At 40.3% G+C, this 22,167-nt stretch overlaps 1 protein-coding gene across 1 annotated transcript in view; it reads left to right on the top strand.

The window, feature by feature from the left end:
• The window catches only part of VIRMA (vir like m6A methyltransferase associated), a 341,503-nt gene that overhangs the window by 188,419 nt on the left and 130,917 nt on the right, over nucleotides 1–22,167 (top strand). The window lies entirely within an intron of this gene.

Raw genomic sequence — 22,167 nt, 5'->3', positions numbered from 1 at the left:
GGGGGCGGCCACCAGTCCTGTCGGCCGCTTGAACCCAGGGGCTCAACCGCTGGGGACAGTGGCTAAGTGCAGGTGAAGCTTGGGGTTGTCTGGCTGCCTGACCGAGCGCGGTGGCACTCCATCTTCGCCGTGCTCAGTCGAGGCACAAGGGCTCACATTCCCAATCATAACAGGTGGTGGGAAGCAGGCGAACGCAGTAAGCAATGGCGCGAGACTGAGAGGTGAAGGACAGCAACCTACAACGCTACATTCCCCCTCACTGTCTCGCACCTGCAAAAAGACGTTATGAGGGCGGAACAGTGAGAGGGAAGGGAAAGCTGGAGGCAAACTGAGCTGACGTGAGGCAGACATGGAACCGCGAGGTACCCAGCGGACAACACAGCACATAAATTTATATATAACAGAAAAAACAGGATAATATTTAAAAAGAAAAGGATACAATAACACACAGACAGTGCAATCACTGTCACACACTGTCTCTCGCTCTCACATAGACACCACACACAGAGTCTGTCTCTGTCTCTCACACACCTCTCTCTTTCTCAGTACACACACACTCTCTCTTCTCTATACACACACACACACACTCTCTCTTCTCAACACACACACTCTCTCTCTCTCTCTCTCTCTCTCTCTCTCTCACACACACTTCGCACACAGGCAATTGCAGAGGATGGCATGGGAGGCAAGGGGAGGGAGAACATAGGAGAATCGGTGCACATCATGTAGAGGCCACAATCACTGGAGGGGAGGGGAGGGATGCATAGGAGAATCGCTGCACATGGATTGCATCGGAGAGCATAGGGAAGAATTGCAGCACATGGAGGGGAAGGCAGGGCACCGAGGAGAAGCAGAGCACAGTCCAACGTGTACTGTAGCTCACAAACAACAATCAGAGACATTCCAAAGTGGTGAACATCACATGACTAGAAAAAGAACACTAACTGCTGAGGAGCAGGCTGAAGTTAAAAGAAAAAGAGCTGAAGCACAACGAAAAAGGTGTGCAGCTCTGATGAAGACGAAAAGGCACATGAAAGTCAAAAAGCCACTGCAAGAAAAAGGTCCAGGATACAAAAGATGACTGATGAGGAAAGTGCAAGTAACCGACAAAGAAACGCCGATTCAGAAAGGCACAGAATTGCTGAAATGACGACGAACAGAGACAAACACACAGAACAAGGCACACTGCTATACAACGCAAAAGATTTGAAAAAATGACAGAAGAAGAAAGAGCAACAAATAGAAAAAGGAGAACATATTTAGAACATGAAAGAATTAAACAAATGACAGAGAAACAGAGACAAACAACAAGACAAGACGAAAAGATTTAGGGCTAAAAGACTTGCAGAAATGACAGACAAGCAACGAAGAACGACTACACAAAATATAACAGATTTCAAATGCAAAACAATTGGAAATCTGAAACAAAAGAAAAAACCCTGTGACAAGCACAAAATAAAGCAAGAAGAACGATACAGTGACAGCACAGTGCAGAACTCCAACCACAGAGACTGTATCAATGAGAGAGAAACTCAATACTATAGTTGTGGTCCAATGAACAGTCTGTATATTTTGCAATGCCAAACATTTTCACAATGAAACACCTTCTGACAACCTATTTACACAATGTTGTAGTAAGGGCAAAGTACAACTTCTGGAATTAGGTACAATGAATTAATACAAGCTTCTCTCCGGGGAACATGATATTCAAAGAATTTTGTACAAAACATTAGGTCCATTAATAGTTCCTTAGCTTTTGCCTCCATGGGAGCTAACATTGCACCACCACCCGTATATGGCCCTTATTGTTTTCGAATTAATGGTACTGTTTACCATAGAACAGCAGCACTACATCCTCAAAATGACAATCAAAGACAATTTGCTCAATTATATATTCTTGATCCTGATGAAGCAGCCATTCAGAGACTATGAATCTCAACAAATGCACACATCAACCATACATTAATGAGACAATTAAGCGATTTTATGGCACGGGAAAATCCATTTGCAGACGCATGCAAGATGCTGTATGAAGTAGAAAATGAATGCATATGTGAAGCACAACGAAGAAGAATAGAAAATGGCCATTGTTCAAGATCACAAAAACGATTCAAGACGATACAATGTCCCTACAGCCAATGAGGTGGCTTTCATTTTTCAAAATACAGATGGGGAACCTCCCTTACATAGAGATCTGATAATACATTGCGAAACAAGCCAAATGAAGAAAACAAAACTGAGATAATCAGTGTGTTGGACCCCAATCTAGAACCAATGGTATATCCATTACTCTTCCCAATGGAGATCAGAGCTGGGGGATACATATGCCTTTGTCTAAACAACCAAATGTATAATGCACCTCCGTCGCAAATCAAACAACCCAAGACTAAGAGTTACGCAAATTCAGTACTATGGGTACTGTTTGGCAATAAGAGACTAATTCAATCCTTTTCTTAGTGCAGAAAACTAACGCAACAATATTTTGTGGATGCATATATTAAAACACAGGCAAACAGACTTAATTATATTTGTCAAAATCAAAAACTGTTAAGAGTTGAAAAATACTCAGGGTTAATGGACCACCTTGCAAGTGAAGCTGCAAATGGAGGATTTACACCTGGCCAGGCATTTATTTTACCACCATCATTTGCTGGCAGCCCAAGAAATATGCATCAGAATTTTCAGGATGCAATGGCAATAGTTTGCAAATATGGCAAGCCAGATCTGTTCATTACTATGACCTGCAACCCAAGATGGGTAGAAATTACTCAAAATCTAAAACAAGGTCAGGCACCAGAGTTTCAACCTGACTTATTGGCAAGGGTGTTTCATTTAAAACTAAGAGTTACTACACGAAATTGCAAAAAAACATATACTTGGTGTCCCTCTTGCAAAAATTCATGTATGGTTTACCTCACGCTCATATATTGATTATCATGAAAGAGGAACACAAGCTGAAAAGAGAGGAAATAATTGACAAAATCGTATGTGCTGAAATTCCTGAAATAAACAACTTTCCACGTCTCCATGCAACAATTGCTAAACATATGATACATGGCCCATGCAGTGACCATAACTTAAATTATCCCTGCATGCTTTATGGGAAGTGCTTTAAACAGTTTCCAAAACCATTCCAAAATGAAACTATTGAGAACTGTGACGGATATCTAAATACCGCAGAAGGATAACTGCGTCTGTACATTCTGAAATGGAAAATTCATTAATAACAGTTGGGTAGTCCCTTATAACCCTTACTTACATTTAAAGTATTATGGAAGTATGTGCATCTATTAAAAGTGTCAATACCTCTTTAAATATGTCTATAAAGGACACGATTGTGGTAATGTGGTTATTACAGAGCACCAAACTTTACAACATGATGAAATTAAAATGTTACTGACTCTAGATATGTTAGTGCTCCTGAAGCTGCATGGCGATTAAACGGTTTTGAAATGCATCACCAATCACATACTATTCAGAGATTGGAAGTACACTTACCAGATAAACAAAGCATTGTTTTTCACACTAAGAAGTTGAGGCTGCAGTACAAAGAGCCAGAACCAGGGACACCACTTTAACAGCGTGGTTTAAGCTTAATGCAGAAGACAATCCTTCAAAGACCATTTTGTATGTAGATATTCTTATGTACTATACTTCCGACGAGAACAAAAGCGGAAACGTAGAAAAGCAGGACATGACAAAACAATTGGGAGAATGTATGCAGTTCATTTTTCAGCGGACCCTGAGCATTACTGTTTAAGGCTAATTCTACTACACAAACCAGGGGCTAAGTCCTTTGAAGACTTAAAAACAGTTGCATGTGTTCTTTATAATACATTTCAAGATGCAGCCAAGAAAATGGGGCTCATTGACGATGAAGCTCTGTGGGAGAACACCTTAGACGATGCACTCACATGCAGCATGCCACAGCAAATCAGACACCTTTTTGCATACATTTGTGTTTTTGCTGTACCATCAAATGCTTTCCAAATTTTCCAAAAATACAAACTTAATATGACACAAGATTTTCAACACATTCATGGTTGCAAAGGTGATTGCTTGATTTGAACAATTGTGCCTTCAGAAAATCCAAGCCGTTCTGACTACACATGGCAAAAAACTTCAACACTTTGGTTTACCAACAGTCATCCACAGAATAGAAGATCCTAAACTTGCCTTCAGTGTTGAAGATGAAAAGCAAAAAGCTGAACAAATGGTAGAAAAGCTAAATAATGAGCAAAGGGAAGCATTTCATACTATACTTTCTGCCTGCAATACAAAAAACATAACCCACACGTGCTTCTTCCTAGACGGTCCTGCTGGAAGTGGAAAAACGGTAATACTATCCTGAGTTCCATCCGAGGAGATGGAGGAATTGCACTACCTGTTGCTTCTACAGGAATTGCTGCAAATCTCCTTCCAGGAGGACGAACTTATCATTCACAGTTTAAGTTACCTGTTCCTCTACTGGAAACGTCAACATCAAGCATCAGATTACATCAAATGATACTTCCATCATTAGAGATGCTAAAATCCTTATTTGGAATGAGTCAACTATGGCACTCAGTATGGCACTTACTGCTGTAGATAGAATCCTCAAAGACATCATGAACAATCAGAAACCATTTTGTGGGAAAGTTCTTCTCCTTGGTGGATTTTCGACAAACTCTACCAGTGGTACCACACGGTGATCGAGCTCACATTATTGAAGCTAGCATTAAGTTAAATAAACTATGGAAAAAAATTGAAATACTAAAATTAAACAATGTCCGCTCTGTAGACTCAGATTACAACTGGCTTATTACATTAGCAGACGGAAATCTTCCATGTCCAGATAGTTTCAAAGATATCGAAATCCCACAGAAGCGCATTTCTGACGGCGATATAAATGCCATTTTTTGAGAAAAAATACCGCAGATACTGTTTACAACTTTGCTAAAAAGGCTATTCTTTGCCCACAAAATGCACATGTTGAGAAGATAAATGAGGCTGTTCTAAATATTTTAGAAGGTGAGACAATTACTTATTTAAGTTCGAACTTCATTCATGACTCCAATGATGAGGAATATCAGTTATATCCTGTAGAATTCCTTCATGAACAAACTCCAACTGGCGTGCCTTGCCATAAACTGCATTTTAAAATTGGAGCCATAATTATCCTACTCAGGAATTTAAATACCAAGCGAGGTTTATGTAACGGAACTCGCTTAATCGTGTAAGACTTGAAAACGAACCTCATTATTAGTCAAGTAATCACTGGGTCAGCTGCAGGGAGTACTGTTTTTATCCCACATATTGAACTAACACCATCTAACACTGACCTCCCATTTACATTACGTCGCAAACAATTTTCTGTGAAATTGGCTTTTGCAATGACAATTAACAAGTCACAAGGACAAACATTTGAAAAAGTTGGCATTTTCCTCCTAGAACCAGTGTTTACACATGGGCAACTGTATGTAGCATTTTCATGAGTTCGAAACTCTTCTGATGCAATTGTAAAAGTCATAGATGGTCCTGAACAAGGAAAGCTTTTCCCAATGTAACAAAGTTTTCATTAAAAATATTGTTTATAAAGAAATCTTGCAAATGTATTTTTAAATTTCTGCGTACTTTAGCTTTTTGGAAATATACTATAAATTAAAACAAAACACAAAGATTAAAAAAAAAAAAAAAAAGAAAACAATCCACGTCATACCCCTGAGACCATATTACTCATTATACACTCTTCCCAATTATTCTTTATCACCACAGCACATTCTTTCTAACAGTTCCCTTAAAAACATAATCGCCATTAGATGATAACCTTGCTAGCTCCCGTTTCATTGGTTTGAGAAACGGGCCTTTTTACTATAATATATGTAAACTTCTTTGTCTGTACCTCAGAAAGATGGTATATCAAATCCATGACCCTTTTACCCCATGTCCTAGTCTATACTTTAATGTTTTATGATATATCCCTGCAGGGATGACCGCCTGCAGGAGGTCACTCCTTCCATATCACTTTTGTTTTCTTCTTTTCTTGGTCCAATGCCAATCTGGCTAGATGAGCATCAGATTCCCATATTTAAACCAGTAGCAAGACCCTGCTGCCCTCATTTTTTTCGTCAAGTGTTTTGCTCAGATTATTAACCTTGTTCTTTCCTCAGATATACTGCTACTTATGAATAGTGGGCAAGTTTGTCTGCCTTTTTATTCCTTAGTGCTGTATGCATGAAACTTTAATACATTTGTTTGATTTATTATCCACTAAGATTTAAGGTAGAGTACAAATCATAAGTGAAATACAGTTTATTACTGAACCAACATTAATAATGCAGCATTGAGAAAATTGTTTGATCGTCAGGAATCTAGAGAATACCACTTTAAGAAAATCTTTCTTTCTTTTTTTTTATTTTGTTTTATATCAGGGACTCCAAGTCGAAGAAGTCGGTAGCATATAACTATGCCTGCATGCTTGTGTTGCTGGTGGTTCAGTCTTCTAGTGATGTCCAGATGCTGGATCAGTATGCTGCACCTTTGATGAAACTTTGTAAAGCTGATGAAAATAACACCAAGTTGCAAGGTAGCTAACGTGCATTAAGTAAAGATAAGGGCCTTCCCTTCTGTTAGGGCTCTTGAAATACTTGTATTTTGTTGCATTCCAGTAAGGTAAATAATGAAGTTCCACTTTTGTGTACATGCAATCAAGTTAAGCCACTGAGAAGATTTTGAGATTCTTTTCAGCTCTGAAGATACACCTGTTATCTTTTCTACATTTTTATGTAATTCTGATTCCTGCTTACCCAGGCAGGATTTGGAGCAAACAATTAAAAGTTTTACTTTCCTTCTTCAGATGACAGAACTAGTACTGACTATATTGTTCTGATGCAACAAGTTCTCTCCCTGTTTTTAGAAATGAGTATTGGAACATGGCTTCTGGTCTCCAAGATGGATTTTGCTTTGTTAAGCAGTTCATTGACACAAGTGAAGAAGCTGAAACAATCCAATGAATATTTTGGCTTTTAGTAACTCTCTCCTGAAAGCTTGCTTTTTGAAGGAGCACTTCAACCTAGTTTACTTAGAAAATTGCCTAAAGAAATATGCTTTCTCTGGATTTACGTTATTAAAATAGTGTTTTGCGTCATCTGATGGAATAGACAGTTTTGATGTAATATTAAATTGTTGTCAAAGTCAGGACCTTGTGACTACCTTTTGAGATATGAGTTGTGATTCTTGCTTAGCCTTCATGGAAGTGAGGGGTTTCTTGCTGAGCTTTTCTTATCACTGCCTCCCACCCCCGAAAAGGCTATAATTTCAGATAAAGTAATTCTGAATTTTAAAAGTAATTTTCTTCTTGGGGTTAATAATGTGTAATGTAATAGTTGCTATAAATGATCAAAGAAACTTTAATTCTAGCCAGAGATTTTGAGTAAGCTGGGCTTCTTCAAGATAAACCAGAAGCTCTAAAGCAAAGGGTAACTTTCAGATGTCAAATTTCAACATCTCATATGTTGGCCACTGGCTTGCAAACACATTCTCAAAGAGGACAGTCTTAACACAGTAGTACTCTGTACAGACTAGTCAAATACCATAGTGAAAGTTTGATGCAGAAAAAACACTGCTCAAAAGATTTCTACTCAAGTTATTTTGATAACTTTCATCCATTGCCCATCTTCCTTTTCTTTCTAAGATAACAAAACGATTGCTTTTTGGAAAGAAAGAAAGAAAGAGGGTTTATTGGTAAAAAGAATGGCCTGGGCAGTGTACAATTGGGTTTCAGGAATGCCCATTGTATGAAGACAGTTTTTATTTCCCTTAAGAGTGAGCTATTACCAGGACCCTTGATCTCTTGTGTTTCCATGGCTGCCATAAGGCCTACAAAATTGAGCCGCTGCCATGGAATTGATGGATCACCCACGGAATTAGTATGATAGACCTTTTATTGTTTGTATTTTTATTGTACACTGCTTTTATAGGTGTTTTGCCAGAATAGTGATTAAGCTAATTTTTACAAATATAAGAACAAGGAGCTGGGCTGTTGTATCTCTCCCCATAGATCCTTCCCTTCCATTGTTCATCTGTTTTTGGTCAGTTGGTTTCAGATGAAGGAGAAGAGTAGTGGTACATTGGCACTTTCTTCTGCACTGCTGCTGATCTGTCTAGTGTTTTGAACTGCTCTAGTAATAGTGTTCTTTATTGTTCACACTGCAAGTATGAGCTCAGCAGCAGGTGGAGGAAGAAACACCACTGCAGTAGTACTCTCTTCCTTCACCCGCAGGCCTGATTGGTGCAAAATGAAAGAGATAAAAGCAGGAATGGTGGAAAGTACTGCAGTCGGGGTGAGATGGGACTTTAGGTGTTTGTTTCTTGTAACCCACCTACTTAATAGGCGGGCCATAAAAGAAGAATAAATAAAAATAACGAGGGGACTGGAGGTTTCATACTAATTGTTCTGTCCTCTGACAGCCTTTCCCTGATTGTAATGTGGCTCTGGGGTGAGTGTGACACTTTTTCTGTCATTCTCACTGCAGATCCGCATGAGTGATGCATTGTGGGGGATGTAGTTATCAGGCAATGTGATTCACTAGCCTGTCTGTTTAGAACTGTTATATGATTGGTTATGCTGTTGCTAGTTGGCAGGCTCTGTTCCCATTGGTGGGTTTCCCCCCTGCTCACTGGGTCAGAGTGTGCCCTTTTTTGTTTCCCTCTAGTCTGAGGTAGGCTCCATTTGTTAGACAGTACCGAACCCTTTCCTGCGTTACCCTCTGTTAGAGTACTTAGTTTTTATCTTGAATGTATCTTGCTGAAAAAGATTGTACACCATTCAACCAGCTCTGAGCTAATGTTGTTCTCAGTACCACGGAGACTCCTTGCCATTGGGGCAGAACCTCAGATCTACAGTTGACTGTGAGTAAACATTGTGTTATTCAAATAAAGGACTTTAAGAGAGATAGAGTCTTCAGGTGTGAACTGGTGTACCGAGGTTATACGTCAAGATATAAGATTTAGAAGCTACAAGTCTTAGATGCCTGCACACTAATATTGGCTGTAGTGTTCATATTAGGCCAGTCTACTGGGGAATAATATTCAAATCAGTGATGTTTGAAGATATAGAGCATGCATAGTGGTAATTGACTTTGTTTCACTGGCCAGGCATATGCATTACTTTGCCTTGTGTATCATAAGCAAAGCAGTCACATTTTTTTTTTAACTGTACGTGACTACAGTTAGACTTTGTGACTCCTGATGCAGGTGTTTCACGCCGAAACACAGCTTCTTGTTGAGTCTGCCTGAGTTTACAAGTCTGCTACACTGTTCACTATATGAACTTCTTGCTGTTAATGCCCTGTTTAGGGTTCCCTTTTTGATTTACATTAATAAATTGCTGTTTTTATCCTCTGGAGTCCATTCTTTGGGGCATTGGAAGATCATTGGTCCACCTCTACTTTTTCTGCTGAGTGGTGTTTAAAATTCTACATGATCAGATTCCAAGTTAAATGAAAAGATGGGTTCCAGGCCCTAAGGTTAACTTGAATGCTACATTAGTTGTGCCATCAGTTAAAGAGAAATGGTGAACCAGAAGTACTCAGAACGCTTAAGCATATTACTGTCTGTAATACATTTTCAAACCTGTTAAGATTGCTGACAGACTGTTGTATTTTGAAAAATCTTATAAACATGGTTCTTTAGTGAGACCTTGAAAGAAAAATTTTTAATCTAGTTCTAAATAGATGGGGGCTGGTGTAGAGAATAACTTCAGAAATATGGGCTGGAACAAAAATGTTAGGAGTGTTGGGTTGTTCTAGACGACTGGGGAGAGCTTTATGATCAAACTTAGAATACCACAATACTCTTATTTTTAATATGTTATATGTTATTTTAGTATTTTTTGTACTATTTGCTGGATGAATACGATATGATTTTGTTATTCTATATGTTTACACAGCAACACTGTAAATGATGGCAAATACCCACACAGTCCCATCCAGCCTGCCCAACAAAGTGGCTAGAGCTGTGCCTGTCACTGTATATGGGCTCCAGTCACCCATGCTTAAACGCTGGTCATCAAGTCTCTACTATGCCAACCATATAGACAGCTAACATGATGTAGTCTTGGTTATAACCATAGTATTCAACTTACCAGTTAAGATTTCTTCCCTCCCTCCTGAGCCACATAGCACCCTCACTCGCAGCTTGTGACAATTGCCAAAGCTTCACCTGTGTTTTGCCATCCAGACAGTAGAAGTCTATAATTAAACCCTTTGAGGTTTTATGGGATGGTGTGAAATATTTAATCTTGTAACCATCAGTCTTTTCAGGACTTGCTTTATGTAGCCACTGAATCATTGGGTCTCTACCAGCAACCCTCTTCATCCCCATTTTTCATGTTTTAATACAACAGAGGTCCCAGTCTATCTTGCTCAACTTGCTGGAAACTATCAGGTTTTTAGTTTAGTTTTCTATTTGCTTGCTGAACATCTGATAATAGATATCAGCCAAACTCTCTCCAGAGCTTTGGTTCTCAACCTTTTTTTTGTTAGGTATGTTACTCACATGTATTTACACCACACTGGACACAGAACCATCACAATGTTAAATGTAAACCAATACTTTTGCATACAAAGAACCTCTTGTCCATTAACCATAGATACAAAGTAATTCTAGGATATTCCCATAAAACATACAAATACTTTTTCTAATGTTGGTGTCATTGTAGATATTAGTAACAGTAACATAAATCTTTCCACTACAAGGCACATTATAAAATGCATAACCTAAAAAACAAACAGTTATAGCAAACCTGCTATATCATAGCAGCAGTAAGTACTTGGACTTGAAACAGCAGCACCCCCTACCTCTGGAAAGGTAACACTGCAACACCAATGCATGCTCTCTTGGGAAAGCACAATAAATGAGACTGCTACAGATCTTTAAGCACTGGTAAAATTCCTCACTTTTGTTTCACACACACAACATAGACATATTTTTATCAAACAGAATAGCTGACTGCAAATTATAAATACAGAAGATGAAACTGAAGTGGAAACCCAAGACAAAGAAAAATAAACTTTCCTCAAACTAACATATTACGGCTTTTATCCCATTTGCCCCCCCCCCCCCCCCCAAATCCCCTGTATTGATTCTGTTTTGCCAACAATTTTCTCTTTTCACCCAAGCATTTCCTTTCAATTACAGCGTTAATACACTTCCATCCCTACTGACTATTCTCCTCTCTCTCATCTACACTGCAATCAGCCCAGCAGCACTCTAACCCCATGATCTCACTTACTCTGAGGCTGCAGAAAAGTCTCTAGGTCTTCTATCATTACTGGTAGCGATAGAGCGGTGACAATCATTGTTTTCAGGTTGGTAGAGGCAATGATGGCATAAAGCAGCAGGGAAAGAGACTGTTTGGCTCTCACATTCAGCCAGGCAGTTGATGTGTTGATGGTGGCTGTCTCTCTCTCTCTCATGTTCCTGCCACCTTTATTCATCCAGGTTCCTTGGTTGGGGGTAGAGGTGGGAGAGAATTAGCATCACAAAATCTAGGCCCGGAAGAATCAACAGTTATGTCCTGCTTGGGTCCAGCTGGAGGAGAGAACAGCATCCCACTTGGTCAGGTGGGGCAGTGTAAGTCTGATATATGGATGAGATGGTGCCCCCAAAGCAACCAGGAGATGGTGGACTCCCCTTCAGAGCTCCAGTCAGGAAGCTAGCTGTGTGTAGTGGTATACATAAGTTTGAGGGGTTTCTGGAACAAACCTGCATCTGCGTGGAGGGTATGTGGTGGGTTTGTGGGCAGTGTCTGGGAGAACAGGGGTGTAGAGGGATAAACACTGCTATACTAGGTCTGACTAAAGGTCCATAAAGCTCTTTCCAGTGGTGGTTAATCCAGGACACAAATTCTGGCAGGATCCCAAAAAGTAGTGACTTTACGTGCAGGTTTTATCTGCCGTCATTTACTATGCTACTATGTTACCTGGTTAATAATGCTTTTTGAACTTTTCTTCCAGGAACTTCTCAAAACCTTTTTTAACATATTTATGCCAACTGCTTTTACCACACTCTCCAGAAACAAATTAGTTTAATTTTGTCTTTAGTTAAAGATTTTATCTACGTTTTGTATACTTAGCATGTTCATAGAGTGTCACTAATCTTTACTTTTTTAATAGAGTAAACAACTGATTTATATTTACCCATTCCATTACATACATGATTTTATAGACTTATCTCATATCTCCCCTCAGCTGTCTCTCTTTAGGTGAAGAACCCTCACCTGTTAACTTTTTCCTGATATGGGAACTGTTCCATCTCCGCTGTTTTGGTTGACCACCTTTGTACCTTTTCTAGTTTTGTTATCTCTTTTTAAAAGATGGGGACTAGAATTGTGCTCAGTACTCAAGGTGCGGTTGCACCTTAAAGTGATACAGAGAGAACATTGAAGCCAATCAGGTAAAGGCATGTTAACAGTGGGGAACATAACTATCTAAGAGACGCATTAACTGTGTCCACCAGCTGCCATAACATATCGTTTGGCAGTTGTTTCTTTATAGCTGGTAGGCAAAGGACCATGCTGTTCAATTTAGGCTGGATTTTGCTCAAAAGAACTTTCAGCTCATTCAGCAAATTAGATTAAACTTAACCAGCATATGAGAATTTATAAAGATATTTCATGAGCTCGACGGGGTTCCTTTGTCTTTAACTCTGCTTTTATATTTATAATTTACTTTCAAAAATAGTCCAGTTTTACATAGTCAGGAATAAGAGCTAAATCATATTGATGAGCCAGTGACTTTACCAACAAATTAACTATTTAAATTTGTTCCTTTGTAGTGCTGTCAACTCCCATAATCTGTCTTTGGAAAGTAATATTTATCCTCCTATGTTGTTCATATGCCATTATGTTTTCTCTTTAGGCCATGTAAAGTATTCCAAGTAGTGCTGTGTGTAGTGGGGAAAGGGGTTTTGGTTGTTCCTGATTTTATAACCTTAGTTGAAAATAGAGGCAAAATCCAACAAAGTAGTTAGGAAAGCTGAGGAGTGTTTTTTTTTCATTCAAGTTCCCTGCTGCTGCCACTGTGCCTTTTAAATCTACAGTTTGAAAGACCATATGTTTATGATTTATTGTGTCAAGTATCAGAGCATACATTATTGTGCTTTTGTCTATAGCTCTGTAGAGTATCCCTGATGCATGCTTCTGCTGAAACATAGGCATGTTGGGTCAATTTTCAATAAATGTATCCTCTACCATACTACTGGTTTTCTGGTTTGATTACCTTTCCAGCTCCTTCGCTTTCCTGATTTATAACCTGCATCTTTTACCATCTCTCTTTTTTGCTTCTCGTGTTCAAGGAAACTTTACACTGATTTGCAGATACAGGACTCGGTCTACTCTTCTTAGTATTGAGACTGTGCTTCCTAATCAAAAATGAATACTGTGCAATATATGCATTTTTTTTCATGCAGTGCACAATTAAGCTGTGAAATTTGTTACTAAGGAGGTAACCAAAGGTTTGCCATAGCTGAGATTAGCCTAGGTATTAACTAGATAGACTTGGGAATTGCCACCTCCCATTTAGAATCTCGTGGTTGAAATTTGTTTTTGCAGGGGTTGTGTGTAAAAATTAGTCTGTTGCTGTGTTTTTTTCTTTTTTATTATTTTTAGAGCTTTGCAAGTGGCTGGAACCATTGAAAACTCCTCGACTTGATATCAGCTGCATCCCAAGTTTAATTGAATATATAAACAGGTCAGTAAGAATTTTCGTTAATATTAAACACTAGCTCAGCTATATAGGGTCGTGAATATTTCCTGGCTAGTCACAGAGCACCTCACTGTACTTTGTAAATTTTGTTACATTTCTTGGGATTTTCTGTTATTGAGTGAATAATAACTGAGCCAAGGAAGGAAGGAAGGAGAAAGTATATGAGGGTCTGGTAAGAATGTGGAATATGTGGGAATGGGGAGGAGCAGGCAGGAGGAAAGACGGGAAGAACATAAGTGTTGCCATACTGGGACAGACCGAAGGTCCATTAAGCCCAGCATCCTGTTTCCAGCAGTGACCAATCCAGGTCACAAGTACCCGGCAAGATCCCAAAAAAGTACAATACATTTTATGCTGCTTATCCTAGAAATAAGCAGTGGATTTTCCCAAGCCTTTCTTAATAATGGCTTATGGACTTTTGTTTTAGGAAATTATCCAAACATTTTTTAAAACCTGCTAAGCTTACTGCTTTTACCACATTCTCTGGCAACGAATTTCAGAGTTTAATTACACGTTGAGTGAAGAAATATTTTCTCCGATTTGTTTTAAATTTACTACTTTGTAGCTTCATTTCCTGTCCCCTAGTCCTAGTATTTTTGGAAAGAGTAAACAAGCGAGTCACGTCTACCTGTTCCACTTCACTCATTATTTTATAGACCTCTATCATATCTCCCCTCAACCATCTTTTTCCCAAGCTGAAGAGTCCTAGCCACTTTAGTTTTTCCTCATAAGGAAGTCATCTCATCCCCTTTATCATTTTGTCACCCTTCTCTGTACCTTTTCTAATTCCACTATATATTTTTTGAGATGCAGTGACCAGACTTGCACACAATATTTGAGATGCGGTCGCACCATGGAGCGATATAAAGAAATTATATAACATCCTCATTTTTGTTTTCCATTCCTTTCCTAATAATACCTAATATTCTATTTGCTTTCTTAGTCACCACTTCACATTGAGCAGAGAGTTTCAACGTATCATCAACGATTGTACCTTGTTCCCTTTCATTGGTTGGTGACTCCTAATGTGGAACCTTGCATCACGTAACTATAGTTCGGGTTCCTCTTTCTCACATCCATCACTTTGCACTTGCTCACATTAAACGTCATCTGCCATTTGGATGCCCAGTTTCCCATTCTCAGTAGGTCCTCTTGTAATTTTTCACAATCCTCTTGCGATTTAATAACTTTGTTTCATCAGCAAATTTAATTACCTCACAATTTACTTCCATCTCTAGATAAATAATAAATATGTTAAAAAGCAGCGGCCCCAGCACAGACCCCTGGGGACCCACTATCTACCCTTCTCCATTGAGAATACTGACTATTTGTCATGGTCCCAGGCTTTAAACAACAGTCATGGACTTTGGAACAATGTGAGCCCTTGGCCTACTGTTATTGAGCGGCAGCAGGAGGCAAACCCCCCCCCCCCCCCCAAGCAGGACTGGACTAACAAGCTTGACTTGACTGGAACCGGATGCAGGACCGGACTTGGCTTGACTGGAACAGGATTCAGGATACGGGAACAAGCTTGACAGGAACAGGATTCAGGATTTTCAAACAAGCTTGGCAGGAACAGGATTCAGGATACTCAAGCAGGATTCAGGATTTTCAAACAAGCTTGGCAGGAGCAGGATTCAGGATACTCAAGCAGGATTCAGGATTTTCAAACAAGCTTGGCAGGAACAGAAGCTGAAAGCAAACAGGGCAGAGACAAGCAGGAAGGGGGCTGGAGCTGAAGACAAACAGGGCAGACACAAGCAGGATACAAAGCTGACCCACACAGACAAACAGAACTAAGGCTGAAGCTAAGGTGGAGGGGACTAGAACAAGCAAGGCAGACTAGGCAGGACACAAAGCTGACCCACTCAGACAAACAGAACTATGGCTGAAGGCTGAACCTAGCACACAAACAGACTGAGAAGAACAGATGCAGAAGTGCACAAAGGCACCCTAAACAAGAAATCAAGGCAGAAGTGCCCACAGGCACACAGATTATGAACAAGGCAACAAGAAATCAAGACAGAAGTTCACACAGACAAGAAGGCAGAAGTGCACACAGGCACACAGACTAAACAAGGCAACAAGAATTAAGACAGAAGTGCACACAGACTAGAACAAGGCAGAAGTGCTACACTGCACACGAACTAACCTGGAGACCTTTGGCATTGCAAAGGCCTGAATGAAAGTGCACCACTTCCTTATAAACGGGACAGAGGCAGGAAATACACACTGAACACCAAAGTGAGGCTTAGAACACACAGGAAGTGGGAACCCTACAGGACAGAGGCAGGAGACACACTGAACACCAAAGTGAGGCTTGAAACTTACACGAAGTGGAAACCCTACAGGACAGAGGCAGGAAATACACAGAACCCAAAGTGAGGCTTGAAACACACAGGAAAGAAAAAATGCAGACAGCCAGCACAGCAGCCGACCATTGGGACATAAGGTGAGTCAGAGAGGGATCACGACCACAGTCGTGACACTATTTAACCCTATATATGCTTCTATTAACCATTTTTTAATCCACAATAGAACACCACCTCCTATCCCATTACACTTCCATTTTCCTCTGGAATCTTTCACAAAGTACTTTGTCAAATGCCTTTTGGAAATCCAGATACACAGTATCAACCAGCTCACCTTTATCCACATGTTTATTCACCCCTTCAAGGAAATGTAGTAGGTTGATGAAGCAAGATTTCCCATCACTAATTCCACATTGGCTTTGTCTCATTAATCCATGCTTTTGAATATGCTCTGTAATTTTGTTCTTTATAATAGCCTTTACCATTTTGCCTGGCACCAACATCAGGCTCACTGGTCTATAATTTCCCGGATCTCCTCTGGAACCTTTTTAAAAAAATCGGTATTACATTGGCCACCCTCCAAGCTTCCGGTACCACGCTCTATTTTAAAGATAAATTACATAAATTACATGTTAGTAGCAATAGTTCTGCAAGTTCATTTTTCAATTCTCGGTACTCTGGGATGAATACCATCTGGTCCATGCAATTTGCTACTCTTCAGTTTGTGAAATTGTGCCATTACATCTTCCAGGTTTATAGGGATTTCATTCAATTTCTCTGACTCGTCAGCTTTGAGGCATATTTTCAAAGCACTTAGCCTTCCAAAGTTCCATAGGTTTCTATGGAACTTTGGAAGGGTAAGTGCTTTGAAAATATGCCTCTTTGAATACCATTTCTGGCACCAGTATCTTTCCCAAATCTTCCTCGGTGAAACCGAAGTAAAGAAGTCATTTAATCTGTCCGCTTTGGCTTTGTCTTCTGAGTACCTTTTTAACCCCTCTGTAATCTAGCCTTCCAACTGATTCTTTTGCAGGCTTCTTGCTTTTAATATACCTAAAAAAGTTTTTACTGTGTGTTTTTTTGCCTCCAACACAATCTTTTTTTCAAAGTCTTTCTTTGCCTTCCTTATCAGCGCTTTGTATTTGACTTGCCATTGCATATGCTGTTTCTTATTATTTTCAATCGATCCATTCTTCCATTTTTGAAGGATTTTCTTTTAGCTCTAATAGCTTCCTTCACCTCACTTTTTAACCATTCCATTTGTTGTTTGGCCTTCCTTCTTCCTTTTTTAATAAATGGAATGTAACTTGCGTGGGCTTTCAGGATGGTATTTTTGAACAGCATCCACTCCTGATGTAAATTTTTGACCTTTGCAGCTGCTTCTCTTTTCTTTCACCGTTCTCTCATTTATCATAGTCTCCTTTTTGAAAGTTAAATGCTAACATATTGGATTTCCTATGTGTACTTACTCCAGAGCTTACATCAAATCTGATCATATTATGATCACTGTTATCATGAAGCCCCAGCACCATTACCTCCTGTATAGAGGGCTTGTGGGTGGTGGGAACAGGGCAGAGAACCCACCGGGGGGGGGGGGGGGAAGATTGTAAGTGGGAGAAGGGATATAGAATGCATGGGAAGAATAAAGGGAAAGAATTGAGAGAAAACACAGAGGAAGGAGGGGGAAGATAGGAACATAGAGAGCCATGGGAAGTATGGGAGAGGGCAGATAGAGAGAGAGCCTCTATGATGGGGGTAAAGATTGCTTGGGTAGGAAAGAGGGCAGAACGAGAGGGGCCATATATGGGACAGAGATGGAGATAAGCAGATGGTACATAAGAGGGAGGATAGAACGGACAGAGTGAGAAGGGAGTGCTCGTTGGAGGAAGGATATCACAGGAGGGAAGGGAAGAGGGTAGAGAATACTTGGGAGAAGGGGAGTACATATTACAGTGGTCAAGCAATCATGCTGCCAGCTGCAGTACTCGCAGTAAAGGCAATTCAAATATGACTCTTTTTAGTCTGGTATACTTCTCTTAACTAGGTTGATTGTGGTATGCATGGTGAGAGAGTAAGTGGCAAGTGATGTATAGAGTAAGATTATAAGAATTTAGAATTAAATTTTGATTAATAAAATGTGATGTTTCAGGCATAACTGACTATATGCTTAATATTTGCGATATATAGAGGTGCAGTTATTACATTGTTTTAGCCCAGTAGCATTGATTTGTTAACTAGAGGAGGAGAACAATGCCCAGGTAAGTTAGTGCAAGTAGGAAGTGGTAGAAGAGGTAAAACTGCAGTTGCTGATGAAAGGTCTGTGGAGTCTATATCAGATCCTGCTTTTCTCAGCGGCTTCCTCAGCACAACCACAGTGTGAATAGATTGGCTGTTTCGAGGCAAGAATGCAAAATGCGACTAATAAAATGTAAATATTTGTGTTTTACAAGGTAATCTGAATGTTCTCCATGGACAAGCAGGACAGAGTTTCTCATATGTGGGTGATATCACTGACGGATCCTTTGTACGGTCACTGCCAAGCATTCTACACCTTCTGAAGCCTTTGACTGGCCTCCACCATGCATGCAAGAGTGCCTTCCTGCCTGCCAAAATCATGTGGGACCGGCAATTTCACTTTCTCAGTGGAGCTGAGAAGACGCGTTATCTTTTGCTGGAGTGAATAGTTTTCTCTGTTAGAGAATTTGCCTTCCTGCTTCCTGCTCTCGAGTTTCTTTTTTTAGTGAGTAGTGCGGGACCTTTTCCTCATTTTTTGTTTTCCTTTTCCATTTTTTCTCTTAGTTTTCTGTACTTTTTTATTTCTTTGTTTTTTCATGGCTCCCAGCCGTTTTAGGCCTGAGTTTCTGGTTGGGACCAAAAAAACCAGCCTGCTTTCCCACAATTAAACTATTTGATTTCACGCTGACTATTTTTCTCACAATGTTTTAGAAACCTGTTAGTTGGTTTAAGTGCTCCACAGACTGTTTAAGCCACCCCTCTTTGTGCAGAACAGAACTCAAGAAAGTAGAGAGGCTGTGCGTGAGAGACTTTTTGGCATGCAGAAGTCTACTCCATCGGCTTCGAGGGCATTGGTCCCCTGTAGCTCCTAGAGCTACACTGGAGATGCTTATCTGATTACACATTTCTTCTTTTTTTTTTTAAATCGGAGTATTTTAAGATCTACCAGTATCTCTTAAGTTTCCCTTCAGTTCGAAAAGTTAAAGCCAAAAGAATATTTCATGCTTCTCTTTCATATCAAGCAGCATTATGCTGGAATTCACTTTTTCTCTTTCTTCAACAGACAGGCTATTTAAGATATTTCAATATAAAAAATAGTTTCTGGATTTGGATTTATGATATACTGTTTATTGTTTTTTAACCGAAGAATTATTTTCTGCATTGTAATATTTGAAGTGTACTTCAGTTTAGTTTTTGTTACCTGCATCAAACTTGATAGGTTTTGCATAATATAAGATCCTAGTGTAATGTAATGTTTAGACCGAGCGCCCGAAGATCTGATAACGGAGACCCACATGGATTCCTTTTCATCCTTGTCCTCACTGAAGGACTGCAATGCTGGTACCAAGAGTTGAATTTGAAAGGACTGCCCCCCTCCGTAGAAGCAGTGCCAAGGTGCCAGTTTCCCCGAAGCCAGGACCCTGCCTCTGATTTGGCCACAACATGTTATTTATTTATTTATGACACTTGTTATACATGGACAAAAAATTGGCTTCAATGCGGTTCACAATATTTATTAAAAACAGAGAGAGAGAGCCAAAAGGAGAAAAGGGATTAAACTAATGGGCAGGAAGGTTAATGGATTGAATGAAGAAGACAGTTTTAAGTTCTTTCTTGAAGGAGGAGCGTGAGGGTTGGTCCCTAATGTAGATGGGAAGGTTGTTCCATAATTTCAGTCCCAAGTAATAGCATGCAGAGTCACAGGAGAGGGTAAAGTGTAGCTCTGATAGGGGGGTAAGAAGAAGAAGTAGTTATCTGCTAAATGAAGAAAAAGGAGGAGGTGTAGGGAATGAGCAGTTTAAGGTAAGAGGAGGCAGAGGTAAGGCGAGATTTATAAATCTTGACCCGAGCAATAACTGATAACCAGTGTTCACACATATGGAGGGTTGTGACATGGTCGAAGGGGTGGGCATTGTGAAGAATTTGACAACCGTAGATTGAACAATTTGTAAACACATAAAGGAGAAGAGTGGAATGCTTGCATACAAAGAATTACAGTAGTTGAGGTGTGAAATAATGAGGACCAGAATAAGAGTCTTCATAGACTGTCTCAACAACTTTCTCCGACCCCGCCTTGTACCAATGTCATGTTAAAGAGGTTGGGCACATCTTGGATTAATGTGTCCCCGAGTCATCGTGTTCACTGACAGTGACTACTATTGTGCCACTCCAGCCTATCTTGGAGACCCATGCCCGACCTGTCGGTTGTTTGTTGATGCCTGTGCCTAGCAGGGCATCTGAGCTGGCACCACCCTATATGATGCTTCTTTCCAGCCCATTGGGGGAGAAAGCACCCCCGCAGTTCAGCAGAAAACTCGCACCCTAGCGTTCTCTTCCAGAGCCTGGCCATAGATCCATAGACTGAAGCAGGCACAGACTCAGACTTCCCATGAAGAGTATTTTGCTGAATCTGAGTTAAACTGCTCCTGGGTATCTGAGGTTGGGCCAAAGGACTTCTTGGAGAAGCGATTCCCCTAGCCTGCCTTCAGACCTCTTCCCATCACAAGAAAGGAGGAAGTCTCCCCCAGAGGAGCTCTCCTTTGTAGGTTTTTTTTTGAGGGAAATGGTGGAGGCCATTCCATTTAAGTTGGAAGGTGAGGACTAGCCCAGGGTCGATTATATTGGATGCCCTTGACTATGAATTCTGTCCTATGAAAGCTGTGATTGTGCCCATTCACAATATTCTTAAAGATGCACAGATGAAATTGGGAGACCCCGCTCTCTGTGTAGGTTATTCCTAAGAAGGTGACTTTATGTGTAGAATCCAGAAGTCTTCCAAATTTGTGAAGCCCCATTCCATGGTGGTTGAATCCACTTTTGAAAGCGCTGGAAGTTTGAGGACCCAGGTCTCGGCTCCCCCAGGCAGGAATTCTTGCATTCTGGAATCATTTGGGAGGAAAGTTTTTCAGATCTCTGCTCATTTTCTACATCCAGTTCTACCAGTTCTACATGAACATTTACTTGAAGACCTTGGTAAACAGTGTGCTAGAGTTTGTGGACAGGCTGCACAGTTTTGCCAGATAGCTAATAAGAAGAAGGTGTATAGAAAGCATTTGGCTAGGGCCACTTTTGATGTGGCTTCCACACATTCCGGTATAAGGATTGGCATGCACAGACTTCATGGATGCGTATGTTGGACCTAGAATCAGCAGTTTAGGGAAGGTTGATGGACGTCCCTTGCCAAGGTGATGCTCTCTTTAGGGACAGGGTGGAAGAGGTAGCAGACCTCATAAAGAAGAGAACTGATACCTTTGAGTTCCTGTCTCGGCCCACTCCTTCTGTGGCCTCCACTTCTTGGAGGTTTGCGAGTAAGGAATCAAGAGTACCTACTATCTAAGGTTCACTCCTTCCTCTCATCCTCAGCAACAGGCCCAGCCTCAGCGCTCCTGTGTTTGCTAACAGCGGAATAGGTCTAAGCAGAGGATGAACATTTGTCTGGTTCCAGCAGAGTGTGGCCAAAGAAGGGGTACCAGTCCCTGACAACCTTACCAGTAGGAGGGAGGCTGAATTTTTTCAAAGAAAGACGGACCCTTGAAAACTCAGATCAGTGCATTTTGCAAACATACCAGATGGCCTACACCCTCAATTGGATTTTCCTCCAAATTGCCTGCGAAGAGCATCAGAATTCAGTTCTTAGCACAGAGAATTGCTCGCAGAGGAATTCTCCTCCCTTCTAAAAGCATGTGTGGTTGAAACAGTTCCACCAGGGGAAGAAAAGGAAGGGATTCTAGTCCAAGAACTTCCTCATGCCAAAAAAGATGGGGGAATTTCATTTCATCCTAGACTTAAGGGCCCTGAACAAATATCTGGTAAAAGAAAAGTTCAGGATGACTTTCCTGTATATCCTTCTTCCTATGATTCAGAAAAGGTTTGGC

This window comes from Microcaecilia unicolor, chromosome 1 (genome assembly GCF_901765095.1).
Source record: "Microcaecilia unicolor chromosome 1, aMicUni1.1, whole genome shotgun sequence".
NCBI classification, from domain to species: Eukaryota; Metazoa; Chordata; class Amphibia; order Gymnophiona; family Siphonopidae; genus Microcaecilia; species Microcaecilia unicolor.
This window is presented reverse-complemented; position numbering and strand designations above follow the sequence as displayed.